We start from the raw sequence: 7,500 nt of genomic DNA, 5'->3' as shown, positions 1-7,500 counted from the left end.
TTCAGGCTACGTCCACTTAATGGCGTTGACCAGTATCAATAAATCAACTATATTTTAACAGCAGGCAATGATTACAGACGCTTTTTACTTCCTACACTTTAAAAAAAAAAAACAACAGTATATCACCATTGTAAACAGTGATATGACAGAGCAGTGTTGCACAATAGGCTGGAGATTTGGAGGAGGGGGGGTCAAAGGTTAAGTAAACAGTTTGTACTACTCTCAGGCACACACACACACACACACACAAAGATCCAACATGTAAAATCTCTCTCTCTCTCTCTCTCTCTCTCTCTCTCTCTCTCTCTCTCACACCCACACACACACTTATACACAAAGCTCCATGTAAAAGCTCTCTCTCTCTCTCTCTTACACTTACACTTACACACACACACACACACACACACACACACACACACACACACACACACACACACACACACACACACACACACACACACACACACACACACTTCATATCAAAGTCGGATCTCTTGACTTATGGCTGTGTACACTAACGCCCCATTTGGCGAGGTCTCCTTAACACTTACAAAATGGAATGTCAAGTCGCTCGCGGCGTCTCGGGGTCGTAGTGCCAAACCAGCCGACCGCGGAGTGAACAACATCCTCCACCGGGCAGGCCCACCTATCCCCCTGGCTGATAGGGTGAGTGTGTGTGTTAGCATGTTGGCGGCTACGTATCCAGACTTCACATTTACATTTAACATTTACATTTTTGGCCTTTTAGCAGACGCCTTTATCCAAAGCGCCAATACATTTGTCTAAGTTAGTGAATCATCTATCCATCCATCAGTCAGTCATCGCAAGAAAGAGTAATCTATGCTCGGGCCAGAGACCATTGGCAAGATGTTTTTTTTCCCTTCACATACACAGTACAGCCCTAATGAACAGCAGCAGGTTGGTGTACGTGCTTGGCTGAGAGTGAAGCTACCAAGACAAGTGTGTTTGTTTGTGTTTGTAAATTCGCTTCGGATAAAAGGCGAGTCTGCTCGATGCCAAAAAATGTAAAAAGTAAATGAAACTGTTTTGCTAGTTCCCTGCGGTGAATACAATAAGTCTGCTAAGTCTCCAGGAAGTCTTCTAACCCCATCTCCCCATATTCTCTCAGAGAAAATAGCTTCTCTTCACTCACAGGCAAACAATTAGCGAATGCCATTCTGACACTTCTCTTTTCTTCCTCTGTGTTCTCTCTCCTCCCTCTCTTCTCTCTCTCCTCCTCTACGGGGGATGTTTGAGAGAGAGTTTGGAGTTGTTTTCTGGAAAATGTGCGGTCAACGAAGCATGTGAGAAAGCAAAACCTTCCCCTTCAGCTTCCTGGCTTGTCTTTCTTTCTTGCTCAGTTCATGAATATGTTTTTTTTCTCCGTGCAACACAGCCGCTGCACACCATACATACGGACGGTTGTGGCATGTGTCTGTCTGAATACTGATACGATCGTGCCCTTGAGGGGCGGCGCTGAGTCAGCTATTACGGAGGAGTTATGGGTGTTCTGTATTGGCAGGGAGCTACAAGATGGAGTCATGTCAAATCAGTTACTAGGAGAGCAGTTTACACTGGCTAACGGCAGCGCAGCGGAGTGCACGCCAGACGCCCCGTCGCTCACAGCCTCTGTCCACACCGTGTAATGGAGGGCTGGCGAAGAGAGGCCACCTCGCCGCCTCTATTATTATAGTATTATTGTGTGTGTGTGTGTATCTGAGTGTGCGTGAGTGAGTGAGTGTGTATGTATGTGTGTGTGTCTGAGTGTGTGTATGTGTGAGTGCGTGCGTGTGTGTGTGTGTATGTGTGTGTGTGTGTGTGTGTGTGTGTGTCTAAGTGTGTGTATGTGTGTGTGTGTGTGTGTGAGTGAGTGTGAGTATGTCTGTATGTCTGTGTGTGTGTGTGTGTGTGTGTGTGTGTGTGTGTGTGTGTGTGTGGGTGTGTGTGTGTGTACATGACCGAGAAGGACTAGGGGTGAAATAAGTGGATTTCGGGGGGAGTTCTCTCAGCAGCACAGCATCAGGCTAATGCTTTAAGACTCTTCGTCCGTCCGTCCCCGCATCACACCACCTCTCTCACCCCCTACCTGGCTCCCTCTATGAGGACTACATTACAGTCAGGTGAGAAATCCATCTTCTTCTCTCCCCCCCCCCCAAAAACCCCCCCCTCTTAACATTTCAAAAGAGAGGTTTTTCCGCACCTCCTATCAAAACTGTGAATGGCGTCCATTCAAGTCGCTAGGAAAACATTATCGGTGGCGTCTGTTCTTTATATTGGCAAACGCCCTCCTCCCCCCTCCCCCCCGCCCCCACCCACCGTATATCCTTAGCACTGACCATAATCCATTCATAGTCCCGTTTCAAGGGGAAAATGTGTGTGTGTGGGGGGCGGGGGGGAGCACAAGGGCTATACAGGGTCTGGACAAAGAGCTGTTTTATACGGGCTACAGAGTGATGTGCACCGCATTGTGGCAGGCGGACCTCGGACGACCCCTCTGACCAGCGAGCGATGTGCCTGCCCGGAGCCCCCCCCCCCCTCTCCCTGGAGCCTCCTCCTCGTCCCCGGGGCGGAGGGAGAAACTCTGGCGGCGGTCGGAGGAGAAACTCTGGGCTCGGGGTCGTCCACATCCGCACCTCCCAAAACCAACATCGCCCCCAGATTCGCCTTTCTGTAATATCTTTTACATCTGTAAGCGAATATCCCCCTACGTGTTTATCCCCGCCGTCACCTCGGGTCTGACTCGGACGGACGGACGGACGGACGGCGTCGGGTCCTCGCGGCCCGTTCTGCTTCTGCTGGTCTTTGTCTTGGGCGGGCTCCTGGATACACAGGACTGACTCAGGGGTCTGAGGCGTCTCTCTCAAAAATACACACACGCACACACTCGAACACACACTGTAACACACGCTTGAACACACACACACACACACACTCGCTCGAACACACACACTCGAATGCACACACATACGCTCGAACACACACACAGACACACCCACACACCCACACACCCACACACACACACACACACACACAGTTGTGAGGACCTTGGCCATAAGACACCTGGAGGTGACAGTCTTAGTTCCCATCTTACCAAATACTGTTGTTTCTTTTCTCAAACGTATATGAAGAGTGGAGGCTAGTTGAAGTAGAAATCAGAGGACGGGCTCGCCTCCCCTAGTGTATAACTCGGAAGAACAGTAGAATAGAAGAGAATCAGGACTGCAGAGTCACTGCCCTATCTTCCACCATAGACTGAAGACCCATCTCTTCAGGCTACACCTTAACTGTCCCTCCTGAAACCTCTCCATCGCCTCTACCCACCTGTAGAACAATCTCTCTATTGTATATTAAAAAAGAAAAGCAAAAACAAGCAAAACAGGATGTTAATTCGTCCTTCTTCTAGCATTATGACTGCCATTGGCCCCCCGAGCAGAGATTACTTTTATTGCGATGACTGATAGGACAGATGATTCAGTTACTTAGAAAGTGGCATTGGATAAAGGCGTCTGCTAAATGCCAAGAATGTAAATGTAGAATCATACGTAGCCTATCATATACACACTTCCTGGTCTGATGACAGAGTCTTCACCAACAGAAATAGAATTCTGGGTTCTGAGGTCTCAGCAGCAGGCACGGCCATCTCAGATAAATCAATTTGTTAATGGAGTCGTACATATCTGAATAAACACATCGCCGCCTGTTCCCAGGGTGAGAAGGAGGGAGGGAGGAAGAGTGATTTAGAATAGACTGAACTTTGCCTCCTTCATGAACTCAGACAACATTAACCTGTTCCAACCAGCGAGAACATCTCCAGCGAAAGCCACAGAAAGAGTCGACGTTTTCTTTCAACGTGACGTGAAAAAAAAGCAAACATTAAAGGAGACAGAAGACAACCCCGGTAAACACCTCTATTACATGCAAATAAAATGCTCGGAATACACACGGCGTTATGGCAATGCCTCTTTATTAATAATAATACGTAAGTCAATATATGCGACTGAAACACCTTCCCACGCGTAACCCTGATGTGTCTGACGGTGTGTTGATTTGAGCTTGGCGGAGGAAAGAGAAGCAGCAGGCTTCAACCAATTAGCATACAGAGTGATGGGCTATGTTGTGTACTGTATCCTTGTGTGCCCTCCGGCAACAAAGAGGACATTAGCATCAACAGACACCATGTCTCTATCGCTATCTTTCTTTCACTCTGTCTCGTTCTCTCTCACTCTCTCTCTCTTCTTCTCTCAATCATTTCATTTCTTTTCTCTCTTTCTCGCCCCCCCCGTCTCTCTCTTTCTTCTTCTCTCAATCATTTTATTTTTCTCTCTCTCCTGTTTCTCTCTTTCTCGCCCCCCTGTCTCTTTCTCTCCTTCTCCATTGCTTTTTCCCCCTCTCTTCTTCCTCTTCTTCTCTCTCTCTTCTTACTGTCCCTCTCCCTCTCTTAACTAACCACTAAGCTAGCCGTCTGGCCTCCTCCTGGGCTGTGTGATCTGCCCTGCTGTGTGGGATGTGATCTGCCCTGCTGTGTGGGCTATGATCTGTCCTGCCCTGTGGGCTGTGATCTGCCCTGCTCTGTGGGATGTGATCTGTCCTGCCCTGTGGGCTGTGATCTGTCCTGCTCTGTGGGCTGTGATCTGCTCTGTGGGCTGTGATCTGCCCTGCTCTGTGGGATGTGATCTGCTCTGTGGGCTGTGATCTGTCCTGCTCTGTGGGCTGTGATCTGCCCTGCTGTGTGGGATGTGATCTGTCCTGCTCTGTGGGATGTGATCTGTCCTGCCCTGTGGGCTGTGATCTGCCCTGCTCTGTGGGATGTGATCTGCTCTGTGGGCTGTGATCTGCCCTGCTCTGTGGGATGTGATCTGCTCTGTGGGCTGTGATCTGTCCTGCTCTGTGGGCTGTGATCTGCCCTGCTGTGTGGGCTGTGATCTGTCCTGCTGTGTGGGATGTGATCTGCCCTGCTGTGTGGGATGTGATCTGCTCTGTGGGATGTGATCTGCCCTGCTCTGTGGGATGTGATCTGCTCTGTGGGCTGTGATCTGCCCTGCTCTGTGGGATGTGATCTGCTCTGTGGGCTGTGATCTGTCCTGCTCTGTGGGCTGTGATCTGCCCTGCTGTGTGGGCTGTGATCTGTCCTGCTCTGTGGGATGTGATCTGCCCTGCTGTGTGGGATGTGATCTGCCCTGCTGTGTGGGATGTGATCTGCCCTGCTGTGTGGGCTGTGATCTGTCCTGCTCTGTGGGATGTGATCTGTCCTGCCCTGTGGGCTGTGATCTGCCCTGCTCTGTGGGATGTGATCTGCCCTGCTGTGTGGGATGTGATCTGCCCTGCTCTGTGGGATGTGATCTGCTCTGTGGGCTGTGATCTGTCCTGCTCTGTGGGCTGTGATCTGCCCTGCTCTGTGGGATGTGATCTGCTCTGTGGGCTGTGATCTGCCCTGCTCTGTGGGATGTGATCTGCTCTGTGGGCTGTGATCTGTCCTGCTCTGTGGGATGTGATCTGCCCTGCTGTGTGGGATGTGATCTGCCCTGCTGTGTGGGATGTGATCTGCCCTGCTGTGTGGGCTGTGATCTGTCCTGCTCTGTGGGATGTGATCTGTCCTGCCCTGTGGGCTGTGATCTGCCCTGCTCTGTGGGATGTGATCTGCCCTGCTGTGTGGGATGTGATCTGCCCTGCTCTGTGGGATGTGATCTGCTCTGTGGGCTGTGATCTGTCCTGCTCTGTGGGCTGTGATCTGCCCTGCTCTGTGGGATGTGATCTGCTCTGTGGGCTGTGATCTGCCCTGCTCTGTGGGATGTGATCTGCCCTGCTCTGTGGGATGTGATCTGCTCTGTGGGCTGTGATCTGTCCTGCTGTGTGGGATGTGATCTGCTCTGTGGGCTGTGATCTGTCCTGCTCTGTGGGATGTGATCTACCCTGTGGGCTGTGATCTACCCTGCTCTGTGGGCTGTGATCTGTCCTGCTCTGTGGGCTGTTCGCAGGCATTGCCATAATTAAACAGTCACAGTCTATTTTTTCTGGAAGTAAACTGGAGTAGCGAGAATCTAAACGTCTTTCTCTCTCTCTTTCTCTCTCTCTCTCTCCCTCCCTCTCCCTCTCTTCTCTTTCTCCATCTGGGACCCAGGGAGTCAAATCACACCCCTTAGAGCGTCTATACGAGTGGGCGTTACTACTACGGTGTTTGGTTAATTAGCACTGGGAGTGGATACGGCTTAATTCCTGCTTCATTACGGGCCCTTAGCTCATTGACACACGCAGAGGGAGAGACTAGGCCACTCTTCAGGAAGCAGTTCATTATGATGAGGCCATCCCCCCTGAAATAAAAACGGTCAAAATCATCCCCCTTCTAAAACGGCCATCCCCCCCTTTCCACCCGTTGTCATTTTATCAATGAACGTGGTATTACTGCTATTTCAACATTTAGTTTGGCGCATATTGAGTAAAATACTGTGGGCGAGGGAGGGGGCACGCACACATGCAATGACATTTTTACCAAGTCACTGACACTGAAGTCACTGACGCTGTGGGGATGCTAAAATTGTCCCTATAATATAGGTGATATAGGAGAAAGAGAGATATTATGATCAAATCCACCATCCCCCCTGATTTTCTTTTACAACTTGAGTACTGTATACTACTGCTACGTACACTAAGAAGTGTACTAAGAAGTGAGCATGACGGGGGGGGGGGGGTTTGCATGGAAGGCACAGGTGATATTGGCCTACTACAGTCCTCGATCATCACAAGTTATGTAACTTTGATATAGCATGCTGTATATGGGCTATGTGATCATCCACCATCGCCCCGTATACACAGTATACTATATCAACGTTACTTAAAATGTTTGTGAAAACGCTGTGAGCTCATTTTCTGTTCTTGGATCCTGGCGCTGTCGCTGCCAAAGACCCCTCTGAACTCTTGTAAAAGAGATTATTGTTGCTCTATCTTTTATCGAGCTTGTGTGGTTAAACTACGGCTGAATGGAGCAGATAGATAAATACAAGGCAGATACAGTCGCAGTGATGGGACAGATTTACAGCCGGTAGGATTTAGAAGAGGGGGTGGGGGGGGGGGGGGTTGTAAAGTGGAAGTGAGGGAGCAGGGTGGTGGGGGTGGTGGAGGTGCTCTCTCCACGTCTCCTCTCCCCATCCTCTGTTTCACGAAGCAGCCAGGTATGTGGGTCACTCCATTACTAGGTGGGTGTGTGTGTGTGTGTGTGTGTGTGTGTTGCAGGGGGAGATATTTCAGTGTGACACACTCGCTGGCCTGCTTGGGAGGCAGGCAGGGAGGCAGGCAGGGAGGGAGGCAGGGAGGGAGGCAGGGAGGGAGGGAGGCAGACAGGCAGGGAGGGAGGCAGGCAGGCAGGGAGGCAGGGAAGGAGGCAGGGAGGCAGGCGGGGAGGCAGGCAGGCAGGGAGGCAGGCAGGGAGGGAGGCAGGCAGGCAGGCAGGGAGGGAGGCAGGCAGGCAGGCAGGCAGGGAGGGAGGCAGGGAGGGAGGCAGGGAGG

The sequence above is a fragment of the Nansenia antarctica genome (assembly GCF_963989245.1).
Source record: "Nansenia antarctica genome assembly, chromosome: 2".
Taxonomy (NCBI): Eukaryota; Metazoa; Chordata; class Actinopteri; order Argentiniformes; family Microstomatidae; genus Nansenia; species Nansenia antarctica.
This window is presented reverse-complemented; position numbering follows the sequence as displayed.